The sequence below is a fragment of the Macaca thibetana genome, chromosome 5 (assembly GCF_024542745.1).
Source record: "Macaca thibetana thibetana isolate TM-01 chromosome 5, ASM2454274v1, whole genome shotgun sequence".
In the NCBI taxonomy this organism is placed as follows: domain Eukaryota; kingdom Metazoa; phylum Chordata; class Mammalia; order Primates; family Cercopithecidae; genus Macaca; species Macaca thibetana.
This window is the reverse complement of record NC_065582.1, coordinates 46665568-46688658: the sequence shown is the minus strand read 5'-3', so window position 1 is coordinate 46688658 and position 23091 is coordinate 46665568.

The window sequence follows — 23091 nt, the reverse complement described above, 5'->3', positions numbered from 1 at the left end:
GTGGGGTGAAGGGCATCTGTCATAGCCGAGGCTAGAGTAGGTGGTTTTCCCCTCACAGTGTAAACAAAGCTGCAAGTTCAAACTGGGTGGAGCCCATTGCAGATCCACTAAGTCACTGTAGCCAGACTGCCTCTCTAGATTCCTCCTCTCTGGACAGGGCATCTCTGAAAGAAAGACAGCAGCCCCAGTCAGGGGCTTATAGATAAAACCCCCATCTCCCTGGGACAGAGCACCTGGGGGAAGGGACAACTGTGGGCACATCTTCGGCAGTCTTACACATTCCTGCCTGCTGGCTGTGAAGAGAGCACTGGCTCTCCCAGCACAGTGCTCAAGCTCCGCTAAGGGACAGACTGCCTCCTCAAGTGGGTCCCTGACCCCTGTGTCTCCTGACTGGAGAGGCTGACAGATACATCATACGAGAGAGCCCTGGCTGGCATCTGGTGGGTGCCCCCCTGGGATGAAGCTTACAGAGGAAGGAACAGGCAGCAATCTTTTCTGTTCTGCACCTCTGCTGGAGATACCCAGGCAAACAGAGTCTGGAATGGACCTCCAGCAAACCCCAGCAGACCCGCAGCAGAGGGGCCTCAGTGTTAGAAGGAAAACTAACAAAGAGAAAGGAATAGCATCAACATCAACAAAAAGGACATCCACAAAAAAGCCCATCCAAAGGTCACCAACATCAAAGACCACAAGTAGATAAATCCATGAAAATGAGCACAAACCAGCACAAAAAGGCTGAAAATTCCAAAAACCAGAGCACCTCTTCTCCTCCAAAGGAACATAACTCCTTACCAGCAAGGGAACAAAAGTGGATGGAGAGTGAGTTTGATGAATTGACAGAAGTAGGCTTCAGAAGGTGGGAAATAACAAACTCCTATGAGCTAAAGGAACATGTTCTAACCCAATGCAAGGAACCTAAGAACCTTGAAAAAAGGTTAGAGGAATTGCTAACAAGAGTAACCAGTTTATAGAAGAACATAAATGACTTAATGGAGCTGAAAAACACAGCATGAGAACTTCGTGAAGCATACACAAGTATCAATAGCCAAATCAATCAAGTGAAAGTAAAGATATAAGAGATTGAAGATCAAATTAACGAAATAAAGCACGAAGACAAGATTAGAGAAAAAAGAATTAAAAGGACTGAACAAAGCCTCCAAGAAACATGGGACTATATGAAAAGACCAAACCTACCTTTGATTAGTGTACCTGAAAGTGATGGGGAGAAAGGAACCAAGTTGGAAAACATACTGCAGGTTATCATCCAGGAGAACTTCCCCAATCTAAAAATACAGGCCAACATTCAAATTCAGAAAATACAGAGAACGCCACAAAGATACTCATCAAGAAGAGCAACCCCAAGACACATAATCGTCAGATTCACCATGGTTGAAATTAAGGAAAAAATGTTAAGGCAGCCAGCGAGTAAAGTCAGGTTACTCACAAAGAGAAGCCCATCAGACTAACAGCAAATCTCTCTGCAGAAACCCTACAAGCTAGAAGAAGTGAGAATCAATATTCAACATCCATAAAGAAGAAAAATTTCTAGCCAGAATTTTTTATCCAGCCAAACTAACTTGCATAAGAGAAGGAGAAATAAAATTCTTTACAGACAAGCAAATGCTGAGAGATTTTTTTGTCACCACCAAGCCTGCCTTACAAGAGCTCCTCAAGGAAGCACTAAATATGGAAAGGAAAAACTGGTATCAGCCACTGCAAAAACATACCACTTTGTAAAGACCACTGACACTATGAAGAAACTGCATCAACTAACAGGGAAATAACATCAACTAACGGGCAAAACAACCAGCTGGAATCATAATGACAGGATCAAATTCACACATAACAATATTAACCCTAAATGTAAATGGGCTAAATGCCCCAATTCAAAGACAAACCTGGCAAATTGGATAAAGAGTCAAGACCCATCAGTGTGCTGTATTCAGGAGACCCATCTCATGTGCAAAGACACACACAGGCTCAAAATAAAGGGATGGAGGAATATTTACCTAGCAAATGGAGAGTAAAAAAAGCAGGGGTTGCAATCCTAGTCTTTGATAAAACAGACCTTAAGCCAACAAAGATCAAAAAAGAAAATGAAAGGCATTACATAATGGTAAAGGGATCAATATAACAAGAAGAGCTAACTATCCTTAACATATATGCACCCAATGACAGAACCAACGACAAAACCACATGATTATCTCAATAGACGCAGAAAAGGCCTTCAATAAAATTCAACACCCTTTCATGCTATAAACTAGGTATTGATGGAGCATATCTCAAAATAATAAGAGCTATTTATGACAAACCCAAGCCAATATTATACTGAATGGGCAAAAGCTGGAAGCAGTGTCTTTGAAAACTGGCATATGACAAAGATGCCCTCTCTTACCACTCCTATTCAACATAGTGTTGGAAGTTCTGGCCCGGGCAATCAGGCAAGAGAAAGAAATAAAGGGTATTCAACTAGGAAGAGAGAAAGTCAAATTGTCTCTGCAGTTAACATGATTGTATATTTAGAAAACCCCATCGTCTCCACCCAAAATCTCCTTACACTGATAAGCAACTTCAGCAAACTTTCAGAATACAAAATCAATGTGGAAAACTCACAAGCATTCCTATAAACCAATAATAGACAAACAGAGAGCCAAATCATGAGTAAACTCCCATTCACAATTACTCTAAAGAGAATAAAATACCTAGGAATACAATTTACAAAAAATGTGAAGGACCTCTTCAAGGAGAACTACAAACCACTGCTCAAGGAAATAAGAGAGGACACGAACAAATGGAAACACATTCCATGCTCATGGATAGGGAGAATCAGTATCGTGAAAATGGTCATATTGCCCAAAGTAATTTATAGATTTAATGCTATCCCCATCAAGCTACCATCGACTTTCTTCACAGAATTAGAAAAAACTACTTTAAATTTCATATGGAATCAAAAAAGAGTCTGTATAGCAAAGACAATCTTAAGCAAAAAGAACAAAGCTGGAGGCATCATGCTACCTGACTTCAAACTATACTACAAGGCTACAGCAACCAAAACAGCATGGTACTGGTACCAAAACAGATATATAGACCAATGAAACAGAACAGAGGCCTCAGAAATAACACCACACATATCCAACCATCTGATCAACCATCTGTTTTTGACAAATTTGACCAAAAAAATCGATTTGTCCTGATTTGTCCCATTTATTAAATAGGGAATCCTACTGGTACCAAAACAGATACAAAAACCAATGGAATAGAACAGAGGCCTCAGAAATAACACCACACATCTAAAACCATATGATCCTTGACAAACCCGATAAAAACAAGCAATGGGGAAAGGATTCCCTATTTAATAAATGGTGTTGGGAAAACAGGCTAACCATATGCAGAAAACTGAAACTGAATCCCTTCCTTACACAAAAATTAATTCAAGATGGATTAAAGACTTAAATGTAAGAACCAAAACCATGGAGACCCTAGAAGAAAACCTAGCCAATACCATTCAGGACATAGGCACGGGTAAAGACTTCATGATTAAAACACCAAAAGCAACTACAACAAAAGTCAAAATAGACAAATGGGATCTAATTTAACTAAGGAGCTTCTGCACAGTAAAAGGAACTATCATCAGAGTGAACAGGCAGCATACAGAATGGGAGAAAATTGTTGCAATCTATCCATCTGACAAATGGCTAATATCCAGAATCTACAGGGAACTTAAACAAATACAGAAGAAAGAAACAAACAACCCCATCAAAAAGTGGGTGAAGGATACGAACAGACACTTTGCAAAAGAAGACATTTATGCGGCCAACGAACATATGAAAAAAAAGCTCATCATCACTGGTCATTAGAGAAATGCAACTCAAAACCACTATGAGAGACCATATTATGCCAGTTAGAATGGCAATCATTAAAAAGTCAGGAAACAACAGATGCTGGAGAGGATGTGGAGAAATAGGAACACTTTTACACTGTTGGTGGGGCTGTAAATTAGTTCAACCATTGTGAAAGACAGTATGGCGATTCCTCAAGGATCTAAAACTAGAAATACCATTTGATCCAGCAATCCCATTACTGGGTATGGACCCAAAGGATTATAAATTATTCTACTATAAAGACACATGCACACATATATTTATTGTAGCACTATTCATAATAGGAAAGACTTGGAATCTACCCAAATACCCATCAATGATAGACTGGATAAAGAAAATGTGGCACATATACACCACGAGATACTATGCAGCCATAAAAAGGATGAGTTAATGTCCTTTGCAGAGACATGGATGAAGCTGGAAACCAACATTCTTAGCAAACTAATACAGGAACAGAAAACCAACACTGCATGTTCTCACTCATAAGTGGGAGTTGAACAATGAGAACATATGGACACAGGGAGGGGAACATCACACCCCAGGGCCTAGGGTGGGGTCTAGGGAAGGGATAGCATTAGGAAAAATACCTATTGTAGATGATGGGTTGATGGGTGCAGCAAACCACCATGGCGCTTGTATACCTGTGTAACAAACCTGCACATTCTGCCCATGTCTCCCAGAACTTAAAGTGTAATAAAAAAAAAGAGTCTTTGGGAGGCCGAGACGGGCGGATCACAAGGTCAGGAGATCGAGACCATCCTGGTTAACACGGTGAAACCCCGTCTCTACTAAAAAATACAAAAAAACTAGCCGGGCGAGGTGGCGGCGCCTGTAGTCCCAGCTACTCGGGAGGCTGAGGCAGGAGAATGGCGTAAACCCAGGAGGCGGAGCTTGCAGTGAGCTGAGATCCGGCCACTGCACTCCAGCCTGGGTGACAGAGCGAGACTCCGTCTCAAAAAAAAATAAAAAAAAATAAAAAAAAAAAAAAGAGTCAATTTCTGAATTATTTCTCAGTTTGAAGAATATGTCCTATCCATTAGAGGAGAAAAATTTTCACACAGAGTTGTAGTGCTGTTTATGACTGCAGTTCACCAGTGCCTATGGTCATACAGTTGTGTGTGTGCAATGTATGTGTATTCAAATTGCTAGCCAAGGGCCAGTGATGTTTTAAAGACAAGTGAAACAATAGTTCTTCTAAATGGGAAATGTTATTAAGAAACTATTGACTGGCAAGTTGTAGGTGACTCCAGTCACTCTCGAATTACTGAAAATAGGCAATTTGCTCTTTTGCCTTTTACCTAAAATAAATGAAGTTCTTCTGACTCATGAATGCTATAATAAAATGTCAAAATCTTTTATTCCCATCTCAGGAGCAATGTCTCTAAAAGACACCATGCCCTATGCCTTTGCTGAACAAAACAGCTAGAGAGGTAGCAATTTTTTTATTATAGAATACAATGCTTTTCCAATGACCTTATGACTTTGGGACATTAAAAAGCCTGTCCACTAACAAAACACAAAAACAGAAGACACTTGAAGGAAAATGTCAATTGAAATGTTACATAAAATTTGTTTAACTGTATATGAATAAAAGAAAATCAGTTGCATGTCTTTTTAAAAAATAAATTGTTTAAAAATATTTGAATTTCCTTTTCTTGTATTTATGGAATATGTGAATGTGCACTTTGTGTTACCCTACTGATAATTGCTATTGAAATTACATGTGGTGTTCTTAAAGTAACACAAGTTCTAAGTTTAAATTTTTTATGACAGAATAGATATTTTATAGAGAAACACAAAAGATTTTTTCTCATTGAATCACCATTGATGACTGTAAGTTTCAAGCTGATGTATCAGGTAAACAGAAATATTACAGGAAGAGAGCTCATCACTAAATTATTCGTGGTTTTTTAAAAAACTATAATTACAGAAGTGTTAATATTCATTTGGTGAATTCAGAAAAGCATTTTGAATTTAGAAAACCTATTATAACCTACTCAGAGGTATCTACTATTAATATTTTGATGGATTTTATTTCAATATTAAGTGGTTAAGAGCATAGGATCAAGAGCCCGTTCAAAATACTGCTCTATCATTTACTAACCTTGAGACTTTAAGCAAATCACTTAGTTACTTTGTGCCTTAGTCTTTATATCAATAAAACAGACATGATAATAGACCTAAGTCACAAGGTCATTGACAGGTTTAAGTGAGGTAAAACATGTAAAGTGCTTAGAAAAAATCCTGGTACATAGTTAGAGTGCAATATGTAATAGCTTTAATATTATTGCTAAGATTTTCCCTTTCTTTTTTTATATTGTTGATTTATTATGTTTAGGATGTCACCAACTTAAAAATAATTATGAACTTTTTGGAAATTTTGGAAAATATAGTCAAACTTTAAAAACAAAATTGTACTTCTTATTACATTATCATACATAAGCACTGTTAATATCTGGATGCACAGTTTAAAAACCACCTCTGATCATAATAGACCCCAAAATACTCAGATGTGATAAATATATACATGTATATTTACAAATACATAGAAATAAATTTAACACAAGTAGTGAAAGACTTGTACACTAACAATTACAAACATTGCTGAAGAAAATTAATTTCTAAATTATTAGGAAGACTTTCCTTATATATTAACTGAAATATTCAATACCATTAAGACTGTATTCTCCCAAAATTGATCTATAGCTTCAGCACAACATCTATCAAAATTCTAGTGGGCTTTTTTGGGGCATAAATTGAGAAGATAATCCTAAAATGTATATGGAATTGCAAAATGTCTAGAATAGACAAAAAAAAAAATCTGAAAAGAATAGCACAAGTAAGGAGGGGCCAAAATGGATGACTAGATACAGCTATGGTTGGCAGCTCCCACTGAGAAGAACAAAAATGATGAGTGAATCCTGCATCAGCAACTGAGGTTTCCAGGTTCTCTCACTGGGACTGACTAGGCAGTTGGCACAACCCACAGACAGTGAGGAAAAACAGGGTGGTAAGACCCACCTGGGTGCCACACAGAGGCAAGAAGAGACCCCACCCCAAGCCAAGGGAGGTGGTGAGTGATTGTACTACTCTGACTAGGAAACCACACTTTTTTCATGGATCTATGCAACCCGTGGATCAGGAGATCCTCCTTGTGAATCTATGCCAGCCACCAGGGCTTTGGGTCCCAAGCATAAAGCTATGCAGATTCTCAGCAGCCACTCTGCTGGATACTGTTTAAGACTATGGGGCTCCAGAGGGAAGGAACAGACATCATCACTGTGACTACCTGCTGCCTAAGGTGACTGAGCTCCTGGGGGGAGGGATGGCACTGCAGCTCCAGCATTCCATTTTTTCCCCTGCTGGTGTCAGGGTAACTGGGCAGTTTGGACCAAAAAGGAATTACCCACAATGCAGCACAGCAGCTGTGGCTGATCATGGCCCGACTGCCTCTTTCGACCAGACCCTGATGCATCCCTCTTCACCAGGTGGGGCTTCCCTGCAGGAATTTCAGCAACTCCAGCCAAGAGTTTAGGGACAGAATTCTGAACTCCCTAGGACTGAGCACCTAGGGGGAGCAGTGACCATGGTCTCCATGGATCAGCAGACTTAGTTTTTCCCCCTGCTGACTCTGAGGGATCCAGGCAACCCAGACAAGTAGTATTTTCCCCAGTCCAGTGCACCCACTCCACCAAGGGGCAGCTAGAGTCCTTCATTAAGGGAGCCCCAGATCCCATGCCTCCTGACTGGGTAAGATCCATCCAGCAGGAGTCGCCAGACACGTTATACAGGAGTGTTCCTGCCAGCATCAGGTTGGTGTCCCACTGGGACAGAGATCCCAGAGGAAGGAGCAGGCAGCCATCTTTGCTGTTCTGCAGCCTCCACTGGTGACACTCTCAGGTGTAGGAGGGACCCAGAAGAGTAGGATCTGGAGTGGACCCCAAGCAAACCACAACAGCCCTATGGAAGAGGGGCCTGACAGTTAAAAGAAAAAGAAACAAACAGAAAGAAACAACAACTCTATCATCAAAAAAGCGTCCCCACAAAAACTCCATCCAAAGGTCAGCAACCTCAAAAATCAAAACTAGATAAACTCATGAAGATGAGAAAGAATCAACAAAAAATGCTGAAAACTCAAAAAGCCAGAGTGCCTCTTCTCCAAATTATTGCAACACCTCTCCAGCAAGGGCACAGAACTGGGTGGAGGCTGAGATGGATGAATTGTCAGAAGTATGCTTCAAAAGGTGGGTAATAGTAAACTTCACTGAACTAAAGCAGCATGTTCTAACCCAATGCCAAGAAGCTAAAGGCCATAATAAAACATCACAGGAGCTGTTAACCAGAATAACCCAGTTTGGAGAGGAACATAAATGACCTGATGGAGCTGAAAAACACAATACAAGAACTTCACAATGCAACCGTAAGTATCAATAACTGAATAGACCAAGCAAGAAAAAAGAATTTCAGAGCTTGAAGACTAACATACTGAAATAAGACAGGTAGACAAGATTATTTCAAAAAAAAAAGAATAAAAAAGAATGAACAAAACCTCCAAGAACTGTGTGTCAGATTATGTAAAAAGATTGAACCAGTGACTGACTGGGGTACCTGAAAGTGACAGGGAGAACAGAACCAAGCTGAAAAACATACTTCAGTTTATCATCTAGGAGAACTTCCCCAACCTAAAAAAAATAGGCCAACTTTCAAATTCAGGAAATCCAGAGAACACCACTAAGATACTCCATGAGAAGATCAACCCCAAGACACATAATCATCAGATTTTCCAAGGTCAAAATGAAGGAAAAAATGTTAAGGGCAGCCAGAGAGAAAGGCCAAGTCACTTATAAAGGGAAGCTCATCAGACTAACAGCAGACCTCTCAGCAGAAACCCTACAAGCTAGAAGAGAGTGAGGGCCAATATTCAACATTCTTAAAGAAAAAAATTTCTAACCCAGAATTTCCTATCCGGCCAAACTAAACTTCATAAGCAAAGAAGAAATAAAATCCTTTTCAGACAAGCAAATGCTGAGGGAATTCAGACAAGCAAATGCTGAGGGAATTCACCAGGCTTGCCTTGCAAGAGCTCCTGAAGGAAGCACTAAATATGGAAAGGAAAAACCATTGCCAGTCACTAGAAAAACACACTGAAGTATAAAGATCAATTACATTATGAAGCAACTACATCAACAAGTCTGCAAAATGACCGGCTATCATTATGATGACAAGATCAAATTTACACATAACAATATTAATCTTAAATATAAATGGGCTAAATGTCCCAATTAAAAGACAGAATGGCAAGCTGAATAAAGAGTCAAGATTCATTGGTGTGCTGTATTCAAGAGACCCAACTCACGTTCAAAGACACACATAGGCTAAAAATAAAGGGATGGAAGAAAATTTACCAAACAAGTAGAAAGCAGAAAAAAAGGAGGGATTGCAATCCTAGTTTCTGACAAAACAGATTTTAAACCAACAAAGATCACTTAATAAACTCAAAAAAAAAAAAAAATCCCTCAATACTGGAGCTGCACTCAGCTCTGGATTAAGTGCACCTGATAGATATCTACAGAATTATCCACCCAAAACAACAGAATATACATCCTTCTTACCACTACATGGCACTTACTCTAAAATCAATCATATAATTTGGAGTAAAACACTTCTCAGAAAATGCAAAACAACTGAAATCATAACAAATAGTCTCTCAGACTGAAGCACAATCAAATTAGAACTCAAGATTAAGAAACTCACTCAAAACCACACAACTACATGGAAATTGAACAACCTACTCCTGAATGACTCCTGGGTAAATAATGAAATTAAGGCAGAAATCAACAAGTTCAGCAAACTGCCATGGCACATACCTTTTTAAGTTATGCAAGTGCTAAGTTGTTCACATAACAACAAAGAAGAGAAAACACAAACTTTGTTTCTGAGCCACTATAATAGATTGGTAACTATAGGGATATGACAGTGTACATTAAGTACTATCTATGAACATGAAAAATTTAATTTTGTAAAAATTATATATATTTATCACCATGTCATTGAGATAACAGTATAGAAATATTTTTGGCAAACACATGAATATGAAATGTTAAGGCAGTTATTTCATCATTAATGTCTCATCTTTTTCATCACAGAAAGATGTTTTCCATATATTGTTCATAATAACATTACAAAATAATTAACTATTCAAGAAATTGTTGTCCTAAGTACCAGTTAATCCATCAAAACAAGTTAAAATAGCTGTGCAAACTGTTTGTTTTGGTTACTAAAAAGATGCAGCAGTATCTCCTGGTAAACATGTTTCTTTTATGTTTGGTACATTTTCTCAGAAATAGCTATGCTAAAGAAGCAAGAAAAAGACGATAAAAATCAGCATGTGTTTCTTCATTTGATAGATAATATTGAGTGTTTATCACTTGCTTATGAATATATTATCCAATAAATATTTAATGGCTTTTCTATCTGTGAGTAAAACAAAATGATTATCACAATCTCAGCAGCCCAGAAATGTACAACTACAAAGAACAAGATAGCAATTTTGGGGATCAAATCTAGCCTGATGATTCTTAGGTAGAGGCGACTACTTGAAAAAAAAAACTCTGGACCACATTTATATACAATCCTATCAGTATCCTGTACTAGCTCCTATAACCCAAAGCATCCTTAAAATTGTAAGAAATTTACTGGCAAAAGAAATTCCTCACATAACCCTGCACTAGCATTTCCTATGCTGAAATGTATTACTTATTATGAGGGAGGATAGCAGATTTCCTTCTCACAGAGTTTCAAGGAAGATCATGAAATAAGACCTTGTGGGTAAAACTTCTCATTTGATTGTCCCTGAAATAGAAACTTTAAAATAATGCCAAATCACTCTTTGGCTAGATTCTATTGGCTTCCCTATTGTTCCCCACTCACGCGTGAGCTAGTTGTGGCAAGTCTCTTCCCTGCTTTGAGTCATTGCAGACATCAAGCATCACCGTTAATCATTCACATGAAAGATGCTTACAGTAGGGAGTACAGTTTGTGCACACCTTAAAAATATGTTTTTAAGGTCTTTATCCAGGATCCATTAGTACTCATTTTATAGACACACATGAAGTCAAGCTGCCTGAGCTCTTTAACAGAACCTATACAGGGTCTTCTACAATATAAGGGTCAGCTAATGTACAAGAACTTATATAAAGTCTTCCACAATATATGGATCAGCTAATTTATAGAAGAACCAATATAAAGTCTTCCACACTATAAGGGTCAGCTATATGTGTAGAAGAAATAGCTCAACCTTACATGTCATAAAACCATCTGACAAAAGCCATCTGTTACTTACACAACTTCCTTCCCCCCCCCTTTCTCTCAGGTATGCCTTTTACATTCAGTGACCCCCCTAAAAAACTCAATCGATACTAATCAAATTAACTGTCAAACCCTTTAACTTCCCAAGCAAAGCATTTCTAAATTCATGATGCCCCAAATACTAAACATATTCTGCTAATATTAGATCTATTTGAAACAAGTTGTTTTCTTCAGTATTAAATCAACCAGAAGAAACAATGTCAACCAAAACAACTTTACTGTAGCTGAATTATCTCAGTCCCTAGCTCATAGCCACATGAATGGGGCAGTGCATAAGCTCATTCTTGCAGCTCCAGTAAGTGTTGTAAACCAGTGCTTCTCAAACTTCAATGCACATATGAATCACCTGGGATTTTGTTAAAATGTAGATTCTGATTCAGTAAGTCTAAGGTGGAGTCTGAAGTTCAGTAAGTCTAGGGTGGGCTGAGTAAGTCTCAGCATCACAACTCCCAAGTGGTATGGAGGCTGCTAGCTGGTGGGCCACCATGAGTAGCATAGTTGAGGTCTTGAATAAGGAAAGCATACCTGTAAGTATGGAAATATCCGGACAAAAAATGCTTCCATTCTTTTAACATTTGTCTACAAGTAGTTTCAGAATTCAAATATCATCAAAGGGTGGAACTTTAGAAAAAAAGATAGGAAGAGTTTATAAGACTAAACATTATTAGTCCCCAGTGCAGATCTTGGAAACTACAAGTTCGTTCATTCCTGTGTTTCCTTATTCATTCATGCACAAAGCATATATGGTAGGCACTGTGCTAAATTCCAGAGTACAATGTTGAAAAGACAAAATTTGGGGGTTTAGGAAACTCACAATCTCATCCAAACAAATAATAAATTGTGAGATAAAGGGACCTATTTATGATTGCACACCAGGAAAAGTAAAAACATAGAGGAAAAAATACTTCATTCAGCAAGGTGGGGCGATAAAGTAGGCAGCTCAAGGAAGAGTTCACGGTAAAAATTGATGGTGATTTTTTTTTCATAACTTAATTTGTGCTAAGTACTTTTCTAAGCACTTTAACTCTCACAATGATTCTTTTAAGGTAGGTGCTCTTGGTTTTCCAATTTTTAGAACTGAGAAAACAAAGGTGGAGAGAAATTATATAATTTACAAAGTAAATAAGTTACAAATGATAACCAATAGCCACAGAATTTCCTCTGCTGTCTTCCCTAATACTGTTTACTAATATGTCCCACAAGGTAGACATTACTGGTAATCACTAAGATTTCTGGTAATCACTAAGATTTCTGGTTCTCCTTCCCTTCAGGGCACATTCCTCTTTGAATATATGCATGGACACATGCCAATGAAGTGTAATCAAATGCAACACATGTCACTACCAGGCAGAAGCATTTAATAGCCCAGTGCACAATTTTTCATGCTCTCTTTACCAGTCCCTGTGGCCATGGTCTTTATCTGCTCCAATGGGAACCTGCTCCCATTGTTGATGTGGAACTTCTGCAAGATCAAAAGATCCTGCAATGCTAGGCCTCTATGAAAAGGACAACCTCCTCAGATCATCTCTCAGACTCATGCAGGATATTCCAAACGCAAGAAATTTACTTCTGTCTTGTTAAGTCACACATTTTAATTGTATTTGTTACTGTAGCCTAATGTAACCTATATTGATAACGTATTACTGTAGAGGTAATGTGTAAGTTACCTTGCAGAATAAATGTAAGTAAGTCACCAGAGGAGGGCAGTGTGTGCCGGGGAGGAAGCTCACAGCGGGCATAGGAGACATTCAGAAGTGTTCAATAGAATGGTACATTTAGGAAACTTCAGGCTGTCAGGCTTTACTAGAGAATATGTTTCTGAAGAAGACATGAAAGAGGAAAGAGAAACAATGTGAGTCTCAGGCCCCTCTGGAGTAAAGGAAAGCAATGGAGAAGCTGTTAAAGTCCAGGCATATCACACAGGGCTGCGTACAGAGGAAGATAATTACCAGATTGGACTCAAGGTTAAATCAAAGAAGTAAGCTTCTGCCTAGGAAATCGGAAATCAGAAAAAGCACTATGCTAGAAAGAGGAGTCAGTCACAAATAAGGAGGTAGAACAGAGGGAAAGAGGAAAGAAGCAAACAGACTAGGAATTTAAAAACCTAGAATAGAGCTAGAGAAGATGGGAGGCATAGGGATGGGAGGGTGGGTTCACACCAGAAAAAGCTGAGAAGAAATATATGTGTCTATTTGTAGGATATGTCTGTTCTCACCCACATATCTCACACATGCTGCTCTGTGGTTTTCCTTTCCCATATGCCTTCACCTGGATGAAGCCTGCTAACTAGGCTCAAAGATGTGGCCTCTGAGCAGTCTTCACCTCCCCACATTCCCATTGACCTCACCCCTGGGCCCACATGGTATCCTTTCCACATCGTCACAAAGTTTTCTCACTTTCATCACTAACTTATCCAAGGGTATTTTAGTTGTCTGTTCATTTGTCTATCTCCCCAGTTATGACAAACTTCTTTAGGACGGTGATTTGATTTAATCTGCGTTTCTAATTCCAAGACCAAGGTCAGCATTCGGTCTGTAGTCGTCCCTTAATAATTGGTAGTGACTGTGGAAAATCCAGGGGAAGAATTTCCCATGGATGTTTAATATATTGTTTAGGAGCTCAGAACTAGATCTGAAATAAAGATTAAAATTTGGTCATCCTCAGTGAATTTGCTTACTCAACAAATACTTACACGTGCTTATTATACTAAGTGGTGAATAGTCTGGTGAGCAAAGAAAACACCGCGTCTGTTTTAGTGGCGCTTGGATACTCATAGAAGAGAATAAGTTAATTTAAAAATATACACATGTAAATATAAACAGCTTTTCTCAAAATCTCCAAGGATCTCCACATTACTAAATGCAATGTTCAATTCTTAGTCCCTGTCTCACCTGACCTGTCATCAGCATTTGACACAGTTCATCCCTCCTTATTCCTTGAAGGAAGACCTTATATTCCTCTGGTTTTCCTTTTGTCCCGCTCCATCTCTTAGATGGTTCCTCATTACCTACCAAACTCTAAAAGTGGGTGTGCCCAAGATTTTCCTCTTTCCTTCTGCATTCACTGCATAGTGATATCATCTAGATTCATGGCTTTAAATGCATTCTGTATGCTAATGATACCAAATTATATTTCCAGTCAAAACCTTTTCTTTGAATTCTAGATCCATATGTCCCAACTGCCTACTCAACCACTCTATTTGACTGTCTAATAAACATATCAGACAAAACATGTCCAAGAGTCCCTGTTATTTCCCTCACGACCAGATCTTTCTACAGTCTTCTCCTTCTCAGGTAGTTGTAACTCTATTCTCACAGTTTCTCAGAACAAAAAGTTAAATCTCATCCCTAACTTCCTTCTTTTGCTCACATCCTACATCTTGTCCATTAGGAAATACTGTCTTCAAAGTATGTTCCTAACTTTAGTACTTCTTACCATTCCTACTGCCACCACCCTGATCTAAGCCAGCATCATCTCTTATCTGAGGTCTCTCACTGTTCTCCTAATTGATCTCTCTGTTTTTGCACTCACTGTCTTTTCTCCACACAGCAACCAGAGTGATCCTGTTATGTCATATTGTGTTACTCTTCAAAACTTCACACTTGCTTCTTATTTCACTCAAACTAAAGGTCAAAATTCTTCCAATTATTCATAACCCTCCATATGATTTGGATGAAATATGGTCTCCCTTAGAATGCATCCTATTATTTTAGTATTTAAAGTACTTTTCTAAAATTTATCTCCCCTTTAAAAGAGAAGCCAATAAACAAAGAACTATTGAACAAAGTTTCAGTATCTCTTCTTTTTATTTATATTTTGTGAATGTCAGTATCAGAGCAGTTAAGTGGAAATGGACCTATTCTATTTTCAAAATTCCTTGAGAAATCATAGTTCAGTGTTTTTTTGAAGGACTTTGTGAGTTCATTTATAAAGACTCCCAGAATCTGTTCTTTATTTAGGCAACATCAGACTTGCAAGGTAGTAAGATGGAACAGAGATTTAGAGAGGGAAAAAGACTACTTCAGCTGATAGAGTTCAAAAAGTATTACTTAAGTCAATCTCAGCAATTTTTTGTGCTATTTATTTCCTCTTTTTCTTTTTCACTACCAAATCACAGAGTTCTTCACTGCTAACCTACAAGTATTTACTACTTACCTCATACTCAACAAAAAGCATTATCTACTCTGATCTTAGACTAGAGTGAGTTCATATGTCTGAGTATGTGTATATGTATCAGAGAAAGAGAGAAGTATGGAAAGAGAACAAATTAATTCAGAGGAAAACGAAGTAGTAGGTTAGACTAGGTCTTTGTACAGGAAGAATAGTTAGCCACCAAAAAGCCCACTGGGAAGTCAAAATAGAGTTAAAACAGAGGTATTAAGGCATTTCTTAATTCTATTCACCAAAAATAAAATCCCCCATTTTATTCACCAAAACCTGGAGAAAATAACAAATATTAAAAGCAGAGAGAAAAACAAACAATTTTTGGTGATACTAGGAAACACCGCAGCCTAATCCAGAGTCTATTGAAAGCACCTACCAAATTTAAGACAACGTCAAGAAAAGATTTTGACACAAGCATATTCCTATGCAAATTTCAAACACCCTAAGGAGCTGCCCCAAAAGTAAGCGGCAAACCGTGAGGAAGTAAACCAATGACCTTTGCCTGGTGCTAAGAATATGAGAAGACCAGATGCATTCCTGTGCCTAATTCAACAGCCCTAAGTGACAGAAGAGGACAGCTGAACAAGGAGCCGGACAGATATACCACCTTCGCAGGAAGCAGATGTCGTAGAATGGAGGGGAAAAAGAAGATGGCAATCAGGAATGTGCTGCTGAGGGAGAGCAAATGTCAACTCATGAGGCAAAAGACCTGGGGCATTCATGCTTCTCTGAGTTCTAGGAATTCCTGACTGATGCAACCAATTATCTCCATGCATCCAGCAGAGCCTCTGCCCTTGCTCTGAGCTACTGCAAGAATTTCTCTACAAGAGTTACAATGATCTTCTCTTCTTAAAGCTGCTTTATGTAGCTCAAAGGCAAATTTGGCACAGGCCACAGTTCAACTGACTAGTGCACCAGTGGTCAAGCAGAGATGGCAGCAAAGAATGTTTTTCCCACCATCGCCAGACACCAGTGGAGTTGGCTACCCCTATTCTTTGTATTTATCTGTGCTTAACTGCACATGCTCCACCTACTGAACTTGAAAGGGAAGTGTGATATCAGGTTATATATGGAAAGAGTCAAAATTAGTAAAATGTGTTATTGTCTGCCAACCTTTAGATTTAACTGTATGTTAACTCTGCTCACTGTACATGCATAAGTAGCACATTTCGAAGTGGAGGCTGGAAGTATAGAGTGAAGGTTTATCAACTTCATTCAAGATTATTTTCATGCAACTATTTATATACTATTTCATTTTAAAATAAAAATAAAAAATTTGAGGCAAATGCAAAATCAGACCAAATCCTGGGGCAGCATTTCAAACTATGGCAAACTTCTGGTCATAGAAGCAAGAGACTAACTCATTTTTAAGGGAGAAGATTAGGCTGGCCTCAAAATTATTCATAGGAATATTGACAGCAGAATATTGGGAAGCATTCAACAAAGTTGACAGAGAAATAATAGAAATCATGAAGAATTTTTCAAAAGCGAACAATTTTCAACGTAAAGAAGGAATATAGCACCATAAACCATTCTTGAAAACACTACATAATAAAATCCAAGAAAACTGGTGATAAATGGAGGAGCCAAAGAGAAAAAACTAAATGAGAACATTGAATTCATATAATCACATAGTATTAAACAAGGCATGGTAGACAGTTTATAATGATAAACTGTCACGAATTTGTGTATTACAAAATATACATAGCACCAAAAGTAATAAAGACAAACTACAGAAAACACCAGGAATATAAAAACAAAATGAAAGAATTTTAACTTTCCCATTCTATGAGAAAGAGGAGAAAAAAAAGTAAGGGATACAGAATAATAACACATCTAAATAATAACACATAAGGTAGTTCTAACAGGTAAATATTCAACAAGATGCTAGGAGTCAACACTTTCTTCTCAAATGCCCAGGAAAATATGTAAAGCTATGCATGTACTGAACCACAGAGAAGACCTGCTGCAGATCACATGTCAAAGTGAGGACCTGGATTAGATAGACGGTGAATGGGATTCACCATCCTTCATTGCTAACCATACTCCAGATCTGCTGCTGGTTTAAGGACTAACTGTGACTTGTTAGTCTTAAACAACCGTGAGTCGAGAAGCAAAACAAAACCAGTATTTTAGAATATATCACAGAAAAACTATGAGCTAAACCCCATTCAAATAAATTTGAAAAGCTGAATGAGTTAGCTCTTTCTCTGGAAAAGATATAATCATCTAAATTAGGTTCCAAAAAAGAGATAAATCTAAATAGATCGTTAGTAAGGAGAAAAACATTGGTAGTGGCCTTTACAAAATCTGCATTTTAAAATGAATGTCATTTGCGATTTTGTGATCTAGTTTTTGGGATTTCCCCCTCATTAAAAATAATTTGTTGAGATATAATTCACATACCACAAAATTCATCTTTTTATTGTGTCCAATTCAGTAGTTCTTAGTATATTCACAAAATTGTGTGGCCATCACCACTATGTAATTTCAGATAGATATATAGTTCCAAATTTTTGTAAGTCTGAGAATAAACCCTCATCATTAGCAGTTACTCTCACCATAAGCCCTTCTTCCCAGCTTCTGGCAACCACAAACTTACTTTTTGTCTCTGTGGATTTGCCTATTTTGGATGCAGTGGGCTGAATATTTACGTTCCTCCAAACTTCATGTGTTGAATCTTAACCTCCAAGGTGATGATGTGGATCTTCAAGAGGCGATTCGGTCATAGGGGCTCTTGAATAGGTTTAGAGCCCTTTTTAAAGAGGCTGGAGAGAGATTCCTTGCCCTTTCTGCCACGTGAGGTTATAGTGAGGACCTCTGATGAATAAGGAAGAGGGCCCTCACCAGACACTGAATCTGCCAGCACCTTGTTCTTAGACTTTTTAGTCACCAGAACTATGAGAAATAAATTTAGGTTGTTTATAAGCTACTCAGTCTATGGTATTCTGTTACAGCAGCCTGAATACTCTAAAACACAGAAAATGTCTTATAAATGGTATGATACAATATGTAGCCTTTTGTGGGGGACTTCTTTCATATAGCATGGTGTTTTCTAGGTTAATTTATTTTGCAGTATATACTGTAAGTTCATTCATTTTTATTGCCAAATATTATAACATTGTTTGGATATATCACAAACATGTTATTTATTCATTCTTCAGTTGATGAACATTTCAGCTGTTTCTTTTCTTTTTCGTGGGACAGGATCTCACTCTATTGCCCAGACCAGAGTGCAGTGACACAATCATAGCTCACTGCAGTTTCAACCCTCTGGGCTCAAGTGATCTTCCCCACTCAGCCTCCCAAGTAGTTAAAACTGCAGATGTATGCCACCGTGCCTGACTAATTTTTATTTTTATTTTTATTTTTATTTTTTAAGAGATGAGATCTCACTGTATTGCCCAGGCTGGTCTCAAACTCCTGGCTTGAAGTAATCTTCCTGCCCAAGCCTCCCAAAGTGCTTGGATTATAGGTATGAGCCACCTCACCTGGCCCTGCTTTTACTTTTTGGCGATTATGAATAATGCTGCTGTGAACATTCATGTGCAAGTTTTGGTTGGGCATATGTTTTCAATTTATATATATATAATATATAACTAGAGGTAGAATTATGGGTCATATGGTAACTCTGTTGAAATTTTTGAAGAATTGCTGTCTTCATCCATCTAGTGTTGCTATAACAACGTACCTAAGACTCAGTAATTTATGAAGAAAATAAATTTATTTCTTACAGTTCTGGAGGCTGGCAAGTCCCAGGCTGTGGGGCTGCATCTTGTGATTGACTTCTTGCTGTTGGAGACTCTCTGCACATCCAAAACTAGCACAGGGAAACAAATGGCAAAAGGACTCATGAGAGACAACAAAACTGGCTTTTATATCAGACTCACTCTCCTGATAACCTATTAATTTTTAAGTCATTAATTCATGAATGGATTAATCCATTCACAAAGGCAGAACCCTCATCACCCAATCACCTCTTAAAGACACAATTTTTAAATATTGTTACATCGGGGATTGAGCTTTAACGTAAGTTTTGGAGAGAATATCCAAAGCATAGCAATCACTAAACTATTTTCTAAACTGCTCTATTATTTCATAGTCACACCAGCAATGAAGGGCAATTCCAGTTTCTCCAGACTTTTCATTGTCTTATAGATTATAGTCACCCTAGTGGATGTAAAGGGTCTCTCTCAATTTTTAAAAGTTTCTTAATGTATTAAAGATGTTGGTTCTTTTTCTAAATATATGTCAATATTATCTCCTTGTTTGTTGTTTTTTTTTTTACTATGTTAATAATATAGTTTAAAAGAGGTTTTTTTCCCGTAGGCCGAAGGGTTTTTTAATGTAATCAAATTTATCAATCTTTTTTCTATTGCATCTAAATTTTGAGCCACAGTTAGAAAGTCTTTTCTTATTCCCAGATTATAAAAGAATTCACCTACACTTTCTCCTAGTATTTATATGGTTTCGTGTTTTTTTCATACTTAGATCTCCCATCCATTTGGAGGTTTTTGTGTGCATGTGACAGGATCAAACTTTATCTTTACCCAGAAGACTATACAGTTATACCAGCACCATTTATTTAAAGTCCATCTTTGATCAAATTATTAGAAATGCCACTACTCTTATATCCAGTAATTCCATGTGTATTTGGGTCTGTATCAGGACTTTTTAATTGATTCTGCAAAGCTATTTATTTATGAGTGATTTACTGTTTCAATTATAGAGGCTTTATAATTTTATATTTTAATATCTGAAGGTCTAGATTTTCCATAACTTTTCTATTTACTTTCTTTTATATTTAGTTTTTTTACTTATTTATACCTTTTATTGTATGATACGTTTTTTAAAAAAATCTTTTATTTTAGGTTAAGGGGGGTATATGTACAGGTTTGTTACATAAGTAAATTGTGCATTGCGGGGATTTGGTGCACAAATTATTTCATCACCCAAGTAATAAGTATAGTACCTGATAGATAATTTTTTGATCCTCAGCCTCCTCCCACCCTCTATTCTCAAGTAGGCCCTGATATCTCTTGTTCCTTTTTTCGTGTCCATGTATATTCAACATTTAGATTCCACTCATAAATGAGAACATGTGGCTTTTGGTTTTCTGTTCCTGTGTTAGTTTACTTAGGATAATGGCCTCCAGCTCCATTTATGTTGCTGCAAAAGACAAGATCTCATTCACTTTTATGGCTGCATAGTATTCCCTAGTGTGTATTTACAACATTATCTTTAGCCAGTCTGCCACTGAGGGAATTTAGATTGATTCTGTGTCTTTGCTATTGTGAATAGTGCTGCAATGAACATATGCATGTATGTTTCTTTATGGTAAAATGATTTCTATTTCTTTGGGTATATACCCAATTATGGCATTGCTTGGTCAAATAGTAATTCTGTTTTAAGTTCTTCAAGAAATTGCCGAACTGCTTTCCACAATGTCTAAACTAGTTTACATTCCCACCATTGGTGTATAAGCATCCCCTTTTCTCTACAACCTCACCTGGATGTGTTATTTTTTGACTTTTTAATAATAGACATTCTGACTGGTGTGAGATGGTATCTCCTTGTGTTTTGATTTGCATTTCTGTAAGAATTAGTGATGTTGAACATTTTTTCATATGCTTGTTGGTCACATGAATGTTTTCTTTTGAAAAGTTTCTGTTCATATCCTTTGCCCACTTTTTAATGGGGTTGTTTTGTGCTTGTAAATTTATTTAAGTTCCTTATAGATACTGAATATTAGACCTTTGTTGGATACATAATTTGCAACAATTTCCTCCCATTCTGTAGGTTATTTGTTTACTCTGCTGATAGGTTTTTTTTTTAATTTGTGTGTATTTTTTTAATATTCAGAAGCTCTACAGTTTAATTTAGTTTCATTTGTCAATCTTTGTTGCAATTACTTTTGGTGTCTTTGTCATAAAGTATTTGCTGGGTCTTATGTCCAGAATGGTATTTCCTAGTTGATATATTCTGAATTTGTGCTCCCACCCCAAATCTCATGTCAAACTGTAATCCCCAGTGTTGGAGGAGGGGCCTAATGGGAAGTGATTGGGTCATGGGGGCGAATTTCCCCCTTACTGTTCTCATGATAGTGAGTGAGTTCTCATGAGACCTGGTTGCTTAAAAGTGTGTGGCACCTTCCCCTTCATCCTCTTCCTCCATCTCCAGACATGTAAGATGTGTCTGCTTCCTCTTCATCTTCCACCATGATTGTAGGTTTCCTGAGGCCTCCCCAGCCATGCTTCCTATACAGCCTGTGGAACTGTGAGTCAATTAAACCTCTTTTCATAGGCAGAAGGGACTTGCCTTGTCTCAGATGAGATTTTGGACTCTGGACTTCTGAGTTAATGCTAAAATGCATTAAGACTTGGGAGACTGTTGAGAAGGAATTATTATACTTTGCAATGCGAGAAAGACATGACCTTTGGGTTGGGCCAGGGGCAGAATAATATGTTTTGGATTTGTGTCCCCACCCAAATCTCATGTCAAGCTGTAATCCCCAAGGCTGGAGGAGATGCCTAGTGAGAGGTGATTGGATTATGGAGGTGGACTTCCCCCTTGCTATTCTCATGATAATGAGTGAGTTCTCATGAGATCTGGTTGTTTACAAATGTATGGCACCATCCCCTTTACTCTCTTCCTCCTTTTCTAGCCGTATAAGACATGCCTGCTTCCCCTTTCCCTTCCCCTTCCACCATGATTGTAAGTTTCCTGAGGCCTCCCCAGCTATGCTTCCTACACAACCTGCAGAACTGTCAGTCAATTAAATCTCTTTTCTTTATAAATTGCCCAGCCTCAAGTAGTTCTTTATAGTAATGAGAGAACAAACTAATACACTAGGTTATCTTCCAGGGTTCTTATAGTTTTTGGTTTTAGATTTCTCTTTAATTGATCATGAGATAATTTTTTCATATGGTATAATAAGGAAGGGATCCAGTTTCAGCCTTCTGCATATGGCTAGCTAGTTGTCCCAGCACTATTTATTGAATAGAGTCCTTTCCCCATTATTTGTTTTTGTGAATTTTATCAAAGATCATACTGTTATAGGTGTATAGCATTATTTCTGGTTTTGCTATTCTGTTCCATTGCAGTATATGTCTGTTTTTGTACCAGGACCATGCTGTTCTGGGTACTGTAGCTTTGTAACATAGTTTGAGGTGTGGTGATGTGATACCTCCAGCTCTGTTCTTATTGGTTAGGATTGCTTTGGTTATTCAGGCTCTTTTTTGTTTTATATGAATTTTAACATTGCTTTTCCTAATTCTGTGAAGAGTATCATTGGTAGTTTGATAGGAATAGCATTGAAATTGTAAATTACTTAGGACAGTATGACAGTTTTGAAATACTAAATCTTTATATTCATGAACATGAAATGTTTTTCCATTTGTTTGTGTCATCTCTGATTTCTTTGAGCAGTATTTTGTAATTTTCATAGTAGAAGTCTTTTCCTTTTTTCGTTAGCTGTATTCCTAGGTGTTTTATTCTTTTTTGTGGCTGTTGTGAATAGGATTGGATTTGTGATTTGTCTCTCAGCTTGGATGTTGTTGGTGTATAGGCATACTACTGATTTTTGTACATTGATTTTGTATTCTGAAACTTTGCTGAAGTTGTGTATCAAATCAAGGAGCTTTTGGGCAGAAACGATGAGATTTTTTAGGCATAGAAT